The sequence below is a fragment of the Camelus bactrianus genome, chromosome 18 (genome assembly GCF_048773025.1).
Source record: "Camelus bactrianus isolate YW-2024 breed Bactrian camel chromosome 18, ASM4877302v1, whole genome shotgun sequence".
Classification (NCBI taxonomy): domain Eukaryota; kingdom Metazoa; phylum Chordata; class Mammalia; order Artiodactyla; family Camelidae; genus Camelus; species Camelus bactrianus.
In genome coordinates, this window is record NC_133556.1 from 16,680,573 (window position 1) to 16,692,506 (window position 11,934).

Here is an 11,934-nt window from a genome sequence, read left to right on the forward strand (position 1 = left end):
GACTAATGCAGGAGGAAGTAGTGATTGCTCACTGTTGCTCATTTCAGTGAACTCATTTACAATTAACTCACTGGGTTTTAAAAAACCTTTTTATGTTGAAGTAATTTTAGAGAAGACTGTCAACCCAGCACAGAGAGTTCCTCTCAACTCTTCATCCAGCTTCCCCTAATGCTCACGATTTACAGAAACTATGGTAGACGTGTCAAAACTAAGACATTGACCTCGCTACGATACTAGCAACTAAACCACCCTTTTAGTTGTATTTCACTGGTTTTTGCACTAGTATCATTTTTCTGTTCCAGTATCCACTTGTGTTGTGTTTTGTGGTCATGTCCTCTTTGCCTCCTCTGGTCTGTGTGTTGGAGAAAGAAGATCAGCATGAGGACATGACCACTGGTAGACCCTCGAGTCTGGCAACTGGAGTCTCCTGTCCTTGGAATGGATGCTCTGTCCACTGATCCCCTTTTCGAGGACGCAGCCTTGATAGAGTCATGTGCTGCCCAGACCATCTGAACCCTCTACATAAACTTTCAAGATTCTAGTAGGTGGGTACAGAGATCTACACAGCTCAAGACAAGCCTTGTAAGTAAGTTCTCTTGCCTATTAAAACTGCCACCTTCGAATCTGGAATGATCTGCCTCTTTCTCCGGTCTTTCTTTGCCCTCCACAAATGGGACCAGTTTCAGATTTCACCCCTGGGAACTCCTGAGCTTGTAAACTAACACTGCGGGAGTTCCTCAGTCTTCCCTAGTCTTCCACGACCTTGGCACTTTTGAAGAGCACTGGACAGGTATTGGGTTGAATGTCCCTCAGTTTGGGATTTGTCTGATGTTTTTCTCATGATTAGATTGGGGGTATAGTTTGGGGGGAAGAAGACCACAAAGGCAAAGTACCTTCCTCATCACATCCTATCAGGGATACAGGACATCAGCACGGCTTACTGGTGATACGAACCTTGAAAACAAGATTAAGGTGGCGTCTGCCAGGTTTTTCTACTGTTAAAGTTATTTTCTTTCTCTTTCTATACTCTCTGTTTTAGAACTGAGTGACTAAGTCCAGCCCATTCTCAAAAGGCGAGCAATTAAGTTTCACTTCCTAGAGGGAGGACTACCAAAGATTATGCAAACATATGTTAAAACGATATGATAATTAATAAGTATTTGGTGGGGGGAAGATATTTGAGGTTATACAAATATCCTGTTTCTCTTTAAAATTCCATCCGCTAATTTCAGCATTCAGCAGTGGCTCTTACCTGCAGCAATATTACTGTGGTGGTCTAATGGTGATTTTCTATTTCTCTCATATTTTTATACTTATTAATTGGAATTTTCATGTAAGGAAGATTTATCCCTTTTCCTCCATTTGTTTGTTTATTCAGTTGCTTGCTTACATCAGTAAGCACCCTTGGATATTTATTTTACTCTTTGATCCATATACTCAGTATAATCCTATACTATTTTAATTTATTTTGTTGCCGAAAATGTTCCAACTTTAATCTTTGGGAGTTCTTTCATGTTAGCACCTGTATCCTTTTGACTTGCTCCCTTTTTTTTTTTTTTTTTTTTTTTGGTTCTTCCTTACTTCTTTCTAGCCGTTTCAATATATTTCAGTTCATCTGTCTGTCTGTCTGTCTGTCTATCTACCTATCTATCTAGATATAAATCTCTCTATAGAGAGAGAGAGAGAAAGAGAAGAACTGAGATTTATTATAAGGAATTGGCTCACTAGATTATGGGGACTGAGAAACCCCAGGATCTGCAAGATGAGTCAGGAATCTGCAGGACAGTGGACGGTGTAGCTCTACAACTCCAAAGGCCTGAGAGCCAGGAAAGCCAATGTTTCCGTTCAAGTCCAAAGGCAGGAAAAATTCCACCATACTCAAGCGAGGGTCAGCCTTTTTGCTTTATTCAAGCCTTCGACTGATTGGCTAAGGCCCACATTAAGGAGGGCAATCTGCTTTACTCTTCTACTGATTCAAATGTTAGTTTCATCTGGAAACACCCTTCTGCACCCACTCAGAATAATGTTTGATCAAATATCTGGTCACCTTGTGGCCAGTAAAGTTGAAACATAAAGTTAACCATCACACCTGCTATATAGAATAAATTATCTAGCTTTTACACTCAACCCTTCTCAACCTTTCCATCATCTAATTCTTGGTATAAACCTTGGAATATTGGACTTACCATGGCTGAATCAATATTTTTACTATAGCTCTTGTTTTATATTTACACATGTTTTCCACCTATATTTATGTAATCCTTTCTTCTCAATGCATGCTGTGTTAAACTTTAATTATTCATTCCAGTCCTTTTATATTCCCTGCACTTGGGGTATTTTGATCCGACTCTTGGTTTTCTAGAATATATCTTTCCACAGGGTTTGAGCTTCTAATGGGGGCCAGAACCTGGCAGGGCCCCCAATTATGTAGTCTGCTTTTACATAAAAGACCAGAATTGGTTGTTTCTCTGGACACAAAGGACTCTCAAGCCACGATGAGATCAAAACAGGCAAACACACAAAAAGCATTTTTCATGAAAGAGTAAAAATGTACAGAAATGCAATTTGGCCTGCTAGTAGGTAGCACAATTACAATTATCTTCCTTTTCTATTGTTTTCTGGTTTTGTAATTACAAAATAAAATATGAATACATGGTAGTGAATTTAGCAAAAAATAAATCCAAGAATACAGATGTAATCGGAAGCTCCTCCATTAACAAATATTGAACTTACACGTTTTCATAGACGTAATGAAAGCGACGTTTCCAGGTCCAAACGCATCAGGTCTGCCACTGACCCATAATGTCCTGACCCATAATGTCCTGACCTTCACGCTGCCACTCAGTCTACGCTGTATTTTCCCTGCTGATGCGCAGCATTTAGATATTTTACAAACATTATTAAAACCATCATATCTGATGAGCAGAAAAGCAGCACAAGGACACTGAAAAAGTTGCTAAGAAAGGGCACACGATTAAAAGAGGGAAAAAAAGAGTTTCCTAGAAATAAGAGACAAGAGAACGAAGAAGGTGGCACACGAACAGGGCATGGATTATTTGAGAGTGTCAGTGACTTGGAAGTAAGAACGAATTGCAGAAGATAAGAAGAGAATTATGGCTACGAAATCAACCGTATTCATCAGGAAGGGAGAGAAACTGACTGAGTGAGGGAAAGATGTCAGACGTCCGTCCGCCTGGTGTTAATGGTTGCCAAGACTTGAGATGGGGAACTTAGGGACTAACAGATCTTAACAGACTGCTCCTGACTCTTTGGTCTCACGGATTATTCTCACCAGGGTTGAAAGCAGATCTGAATCAATATACCTTGCATGTGAGCGGCAAACTAGCCCGTGTGGGCTTCAAACCGCTAAAGAATAATATACGACACTCCCGGAGATTATGCAGGAAGAGACAGATACCTGCCTTAACAGATTTCCAAGGAAGACAAAATTTATCTATTTGGGGAAAATAAATCTGCTAGAAAATATATGTGTAAGAGGGAGAAGACTGTGCCTGCTTTTCAAGCTTCAAAGAAATTGAGTCATGTTCCTGTTAGGCAGAAATGCAGTGGGGAATCACAAGTTTAAATCTGTCTTAGTTACTTCAGAGTTGAAAACATATGGGCTTACAAATACCCTTTCAGAACTTAATCTGTCCCAAAATATAGACTTGCCCTAAATGACAATTGTTAACAGTTTGATAGCCACTGGTCTTTTTTTAAAAATATATAAATAAAAATTGGATTACACTAAAAATACTATTATTTATCACATTATTTTGTCGCAAAGATTTAGAAGGCTTTTTTTAATCAATACATATAAATCCACCCCATTCCTTTCAATAACAAAAGAGTATTACATAGAGATTCATCTACCATAAAATATAAAATATTAAACAATTCTACTGATGGACATTTAGGTTATTTACAATTTGGGAGTGTGTGTGTATATATTACATATAAATTGAATTTATGTGCATGTGTATATGGTATATATATGTATATACATATTGCACAAAGATTGCATATATATAGCATATGTATGTGTGTTATACTGTGTTAAGAATTGCTATGTCAACTGGTACAACTGTTTTCATAATTTGAAGACCTAAAAATCTGTTGCAATTTATATTTTTATGCAGTTATTTCTAATTATTTGGAGAAAATATTAAATTTATATAACATTTACAAGATTCATGCATACAACTCCCAAATGCATTTAAAGAAGATTCACCAACTGTTAACATTTTGGAAAGCCACCTTTGTTTTATTCTCTCCTCCCTTTTTGCATTCTTTCCGATTTCAGAAGAGTTTGCACGTATAACACCAATTTATCCTCTTATGTTTCATCATATATTTTCTAAAAACAAGGAAATTCCTTTATCTAACCACGGTGCACTCATCAAGTTCAGGAATTTTAATGATGATGTAACATTTTTTATCTATTTCACAGTGTATATTCCATTTTTGTCAATTGTCCCAATAATGTCTTTTATAGCATTTTTTTCTCCACCTGTACAGATCCAGTCCAGAATCACATTTTGCATTTAACTGTGATGACTCTTTAGTCTCCTTCATCTGGAAACAGTCCTTAGATTTTCCTATTTTTTTTTTTCTGACATAGACATTTTTAAAACATGGCAGGTAATTTTATAGAATGTCCCTCAATTTGGTTGGTCTGATGTTGCCTCATGATGAGATTCACATTCTACTTTAAGTCTAAGTCATGCTGTGTTTTCAGAAGTTTACACCTGGAAGCACGTGATGGCCATCTTCTCCCTCAGTGGTGATTTAAATTTTTCTCAGCTGATAAGTGTTGTCTAGTTTTGCTGTATAACTACCATCATCCACCTGTAACTAATAACTTATTTGAAGGGAGACACTTCCAGAGAATGCTAATATCCTATTCTTCATCAGAATTTTATGGCCTAGATATACTATCCACTCCCAACTATTATCTGAACAAGTCTTTAATATAATGATTTCAAAACTAGTGACTATATCCCTTTACCACTTCCTCCACATTTATCAACTGGCATTTTACTGATGGAAGAATATTTTCTTTTTATCTACCTACCTACCTTGCTGTTTATCTATCTATGTTTCTGTCTGCCTATCCACCCATTCATTTACTTATCCATTTACTCGCAGTGTAGACTAATGGATTACTATTTTATTCAGTGGGTTATAATACATTTAAATCCTTACTCATTTTGGCACTCAGTTTTCCCCAGATCTGTCCATTGGGATCCCCTTCAGGTTCACATGTCCTTTTGAGAAGTCCCCATACATTTTTTTCAGTACTTGCTTATCTCTTGGCACAACAAGATGTTCCAGGGTCTTGGATGTTCCAGCCCTAGAATTGGCACTTTCTCCACGGATCCGTGGTCTTCTTTGGTGAGGACCAGAAACTGAGATCTGGGCTCTGGATTTGTTCATTTTCACTGAGATGTCATTGCTTTTGGGTCTTTTCAGTTGACAGAGCTATGAAATATTTATATTTGTATACTGGAAACTATGAGTTGATACTGATATTCCCTCAAGTTCCAATCTAACCCCACAAAGTCCTTCCTGGCTTTCCCCTACTCCCCAGTGAGAACCCTGGTTCCCAAAACATGAATACACACTCATTTGCACAACCCTTTATCACACAGAAAAGTGTGTCAGAGCTGCTACACCTGTATACTACGAAAAACATATCTACTGATGAATGTTTGAGATTAACCTGCCGTTTTTTGTTCCCTAGACTGATGGTATATAGGAAACACACTGTGTGCTAAAGTTTCTTGCATCACTATTTTCCCCTCCAGCTGATTGTCTTAAATTTGCAAAACAGATGGGTTCATTTGTCTCTTTTTTGCATTCAATTTAGGCTGTTTTTGTTCCATTATGATGATTGAATTTTATTTTTGAATATGTAGAACCTTAGCATCCTTAGTTGCAATATCTACATTATCAGAATGTATAACATTTATATACTATTCTTTCCACACATGTTCCCCCCCTTGTTTTAGTCTTTTTACAATTAAATATAATTATATATTATTACATTTAAATGTGATACATTTACATTTAAACATATTAAATATACTTATTAAATATAATTAAAAGTATTAAATGGTCACCATTAACCCTTTCCCAGTTATCTCTTGCCTGCAAGTTCATGTGCAAATAGATTCTCCAGGATAGTCACAAGTATGTAGTATTCCCTTGATTCTTGCATGTTCAAAACTCCTTTTATAGCAGGGCTTCTCAGCCTCAAAACTATTACCATTTTGGGCTGGGTAAGTCTTTGTTATATAGGCCTGTTCTGCACATAGTAGGAAGTTTATTAACTTTCCTGACCATTAACCACTAGATGTCAGTAGCCCTTTATCCCCCAGTCATGACAACAGAAAAGGTCTTCAGACATTGCAGAACTGTCCTGTGGGGCTGGGGGAGAAACTGCCTCAGCTGAGAACTATCACACTACAGCCTAGATACATGAAGGACAGCTTGCTGGATATAAAATCGTAGGTCAGCACTGTGCCTTGTTCCCTTGAATTGTTTGTTGCTTTCAAAAAGTTTGATGCCAGCCTAATTTCCTTATTTTTATAAATAAACTTGATTTTTATTTTCTGTCTGGAAGCCCAGAGGACTTTCTCTTTGTCTTTGAATTTTAACCGTTTTACTAGGATAAGGCTTAGAATTGATTGTTTCAGGTCAGTTTTCCCAGGAACATTGTGGTCCCCCTCAAAATGAATATTTAAGTTTTCAAAAGTTTCCAGGAACTTCTCTTGAATTACAGTTTTAAATACTAGTTCTATTCAATTGTTTTGGGGTTTTTTTCCTACTCCATACCCAAACCCCAGAAATCTCCAGTTGTATGTATCTTGGACCTTCTTTGCCTGTCTTCCATTTCAACCATTTGGTGGTTTTAATGCCTTTTCTTCAATGATTTTATTACAGTTGCACCATCAAAAGACACCTTCTATCTTAGTCTTCATTTATTGAGATGCTTTTGTATTTTTCCTCAATATTTTTCTTAAATTGGATCAAATCTCACTTCATTTCTTTCTATGCTATGTCCATTTCTGTTCACAGTATTTGGATTTCTAATTCTAGGGTTGTTTTTTTTTTTTTTTTTTTTAACATTTTTCGAATGCTAGTTTACAATAATTAAATGTGGAGTGTTTGCTATAGTTTTTCTCCTTCATGTTTTCAGAGGAGCAGAGGAGAAAATGCTTATCAGCTGAGATGTTATGATTCATTTTCTCTGTTTTCTTCTTATAGCAACTTTTTAGGGAAATTTTTTTCTGTTCCTAGATATTTTTTGGCTAGAATTCCAAGTTCCAAGTGCTCACTTCTGTCAGTATAATGAAGTGCATATTCTTTAACAGATAATATTACTGGGAAGTGAGAAATGTATATTGTTTTCCTTTCATTTATGCAAGATCCTTAATATTCCTTTCTAGTGTGCTTATTTCCTTTCCCCTTCATTGTCTCACTTCTAAGAAGCACGACCTCTTTTCCAAGTTTCTGATTTTCCCATGGAAGCAATGCTTCTTCAAGCTGACACCTCCAGAACCTTTCACATTCAAGCTGCTTGCTTATGGCCAATGCTGAGAGCTACCAACTCTGAGACGTTTAGCATTCAGTGTTGGACCTATTTTAGGGGGGTGGTTTTATCTGTGTTTCATCTGATTCCTCCATGACCCTCTCCTCCTTTTCAGGAAGTCTCTAAAACCTTCTAATCCTCCACTCTCTCAAAGGCGTTCAGTAGTGGTGGGAGCTGGGCTGGAATTTGATGTTTACTTATGAACCCACACACAACTTGAAGGTTATGGTAGTCTTTATCTTGTAATGCTGAAGGTTTGGTTGTATGTAGTTCTGTCTGTTCTCCTTGTTAATTACATGATTTGGAGGGAGCTGATTGATGATTATGGAAAGATTTAGATTCAGGGAGCTGTCATTATCTTTCAGACACTGAAAACTCTCCCAAAGTTTTTTTTCAGTAACTTTTTTCACATTCTTTTCCAACACATAAAATTATCAGCATTATTTTCTCAATATGATGGTTGAAGATGGTATTCTACTGTCAATTTCATTTTTAATTAATGAATTTTAACATCTTTGCATATTGGTCATCTATATTTATTTCTCAGTAAATAGTTTATTCATACCCTTTGCCTGTTTATTGATTGGGTTTTGGAGGTCCTTTCTCAGTATTGATATTAATCATGTGTCTACTTTCTGTGTTGCTAATATTTTTTCTGAGTCTGACTCATCTTTCAACTCTGTTTATGGTATTATTGCTAAATGGACTAGTGTATTTTCTGAGTCCTTGCACATTAGTATAAACCTTTTTATTTTCTTTTTGCCTTCACAGTGAATGAGAGATTGTCTGGTTATAGAATGCTTATCTCACAAAAATTTGCCCCTCATTTCTAATCTACACACAATACTTCATTGTATTCCAGAACTGCAGATGAGCAGTTTAATGCAAACACGACCTTTGTTTTCCCTCTTTCTTCCTAGATACCTAGAAATCTTTTTGATTCTTTAAATTCAAGAACTTTCTCAATATGCATTATGGTAATATTTTTTTCTCATTACTTTTTCCTAGTGTAGGATGTACCTTTTTGATGACTGGGGCCTTCTGCAGTTCTGGAAAGTTTTCCTGACATACCTTTAAATATTATTTTTTCCCGTTTTCTCTATTCTCTCCATCAGATACAGCAGTCATTTTTATTATGGGAAGCTCTTTCATTTCTGGAATCTTCTCACACATTGTTTTCTCTCTTTTTCTCTATGTCTTTCTTTCTAAGACAATTTCTCAAGAACGGCTTCAGCATTATTGATTTAATTCCCAGGAGTATAAATTCTTTTTTAAAAATTGTTTCTAAGCTGCATTTAATCTCCAGAGAAATTTTATCCTTTTCAAATATTTCCTTTTTACCTATTTTTATCAGTTTCTATATGTTATGCTCAATCTCCCTTTTCATCTCAGTCTCTCAACTTGTCGTATGATTTTTTTTGTTGTTTCTTGATTCATAGAGCAAACAATTTCCTGATTTTTTTATTGAGAACGCAGGCACAAAAGATACTTTCCAAAGTATGTTTCTGTTTCCTCTAATAGCACTCCTTCAAAGACCCTTCCTGTGACTCTTGAGCTTAATATTTCTGTCTTCATGGTACATAAACTTGGGGAAAAAATGTCTCAGATGAATGGCTGAGATCTATGTTGTTGTTCTTATTTCTACTTCTGCTTATTTATCAAGGAACAAGAAATGTATAGCCTTTTCCTATTTGCTGTATATGTATAATTCCCCCTTAGTTCCTCAGAGTGCCCATCAAGTTGCTATGTGATCTCTTCCTCCTTTGTGCTCTGCTGTTGGAGAGCTATTTGATGTGTACAGCCTTTAGCCAACTTTCTAGTTTAATGTAGCCAACTATCATTAAACTTTCTAGTTTCAAAAGCCAATTATTTTTTAAAGTCATAGTCTGATGTCCTAAAGAGGGATATTGCAGTATTATTCCCTCATTGTCTTTCTACAATATTTAGAATTTATTTCTGAATGGGCTATTTCTGCATTTATGACTAAAAATCTACAACCTTTACCACTGCCACTCCACAGCTCACTTCTTTGCAAATGCAGATTGCATATCATGCTGGGCAAGGGTGTTATGAGACTCCGAATACTCGAGTAAACAGTTCCACCATATACCTGAGCTTTAAAGGTTTAACTCGTAGATGTTCTTCCTGTTTTCTAGCAAGTCATTGTATAAGATTCCTAATTCTCAGTGCTGTTGAAATTCTCCACCTCCTTTTGAGTTTTTACATCTACAAGGAATGGTTAATCAGAAGGCACTATATTTCTATTATCAAAGCTCAGAATTAAGTAGGTTGTGATTATGTCAGTCTGCCATATAAAACCCTTCAAGGGTTTCTAACTGTATATAGTGTAAGGTATAAAAGCCTCTCAGGCTAGCTTATGAGCTCTTTACAATATGGCATCAAACTATCTTTTCAACTTCATATTTATTCATGTCTTTCCGTACGTGTCAAACTCTCACCATACTAGATTATTAGTCTCTTTCTCCAAACATGCTGGGTAATTTCAGACCTTTCTACTCCTGTCTGTATACTGTTCCCTCTGCCTAAAATGCCTTGCCTCTCCTAGCTCAGTGGAAAATTCCCATTTATCCTTTGAAGCAGAACAGAAAAAGCATCTTTTCTTTGTAGTATACCCAGATGCCCAAAGCAAAATGAATTATATCATTCTCTGTGGCCCCACTGCTGTGGTCTCAATGTGGTGTCCCCCTAAAACTCATATGTTAAATCCTCACAGCCAATGTGATGATATTTGGAAGTGGGGCTTTTGGGAGGTGATTAGGTCGTGAGGGCAGAGCACTCGTGAATGGGATTAGAGCTTTTATAAAAGAGGCCTGAGAGACCGCCCTAGCCTTGTCTCGGGGAAATTATCTCCTAATAGAACATTGCATTTTCCCTCCTTTTTATTACCTCTGTTCTGTCTCCTGAACCCCAATAAAAGAAATAGCAGACATCCAGGCTGCTTCAGGCATTCCATTATTTTGCCTTTGGCTCAGGTCTGTAAGATTCCACTGATTTTATCATCAGAGCCTCGACATGGTTGTTAAACATAGCCATTCTCTTACTGTCTGTCCACTGAAATTTTTTTTTTTAGTGCCAGACGTATTTTTAATTACCAGGTACTCATTTCCGTTCCAGTTGTTCCTTTTTGCAGCAACAGTCTGTTCTGACTTATGTAGGTGCCACTTTCCAAGCTCACTAGAGTCATTTATTAATGCCTTAAAATTGCTTTGTTTTCTGAATGATCTTTATTTCCTAAAAACACAATTATTTTATTTTTGAATTTTACTGTGTCTCATGTGTGTGATTTCTTTTCCTCCCACGTTTGTTGACCCCTGATGGTTTGTTCATGTTTATGAAGAAAGATCTGGCTGTAAGTAATGAGAGTTTCCATTGGATTTGTCCAAATCTGTTCCCCAAAAAACTTCTCCCTGGATGATTCTGCAGGTAGGATGTGATAATGGGAAAACTATGTTTAAGAGTTGTGGGTAAAAGATCAGTAGGCTGTGGATTGTGAGTCAAAAAAAGGAGGGCTTGACTTTGGCAGTGGATTATTTTGATGTGTTCCGTCTTCAGACAGGATGCCTTGCCACTCTTTTTTCATTAGGTACCTGCTGTGTGTTCCAGAGTTTCCTCAGAGTCTGCTTTACTTCCCATTCAAGGTCTTACACTCAAATAAAAAAGCATCTCCATGTAGGCAGGTCACTTTATAGCACACAGGCTGGATTTTTAAGTAGGGGCAAAAAGTTATATGCTGTGTATATTTGAGGGGAGGTCATGGAACAGAGACAGGGTCTGACTAGCTCAGACTTCAGTTCTTTAAATCAAATGTATTCAGCATATATTTACTGAATAGAATGACAAGAGTGCAAAGATTCTACAGATTCTGCCCATCCCTGTCTCTGTGCACCTCTGCAGTGTGACTTTGGAACTCCTCCTGGAAAGAGTTGGGGTCAGTTTCTCCACTGCCTTGAATCTGGGCTTGGCCATGTGGCTTGCTTTGTCCTGTGACCTGAAAGAGAGACTTGAAAATCTTTTGCACATTGGGGCTTGTTCTGTCTTGCTGCTCTTGTAAAGAAGATAGATGAAAGACCAGAGAGTTAAAAATACATTCTTTTGCATATGCATCCTGAGATAGCAAAAGCAACAGCCCTAAGAAGGTGTCTGGGAGCGTGAGACAAGGCATGTGGCCCTTTTACCTCCATTGCTCTGATCAGTGGCCTGTTAGACACTAAGGATGTGAAAAAAGATAAGCCCTTGATTATCCAACCATCAGCCAACCCACAGCTGACCATGGGTGCTTGAAAGAGCCCAGCAGAGACAAGTTGAGCTCACACAGATAA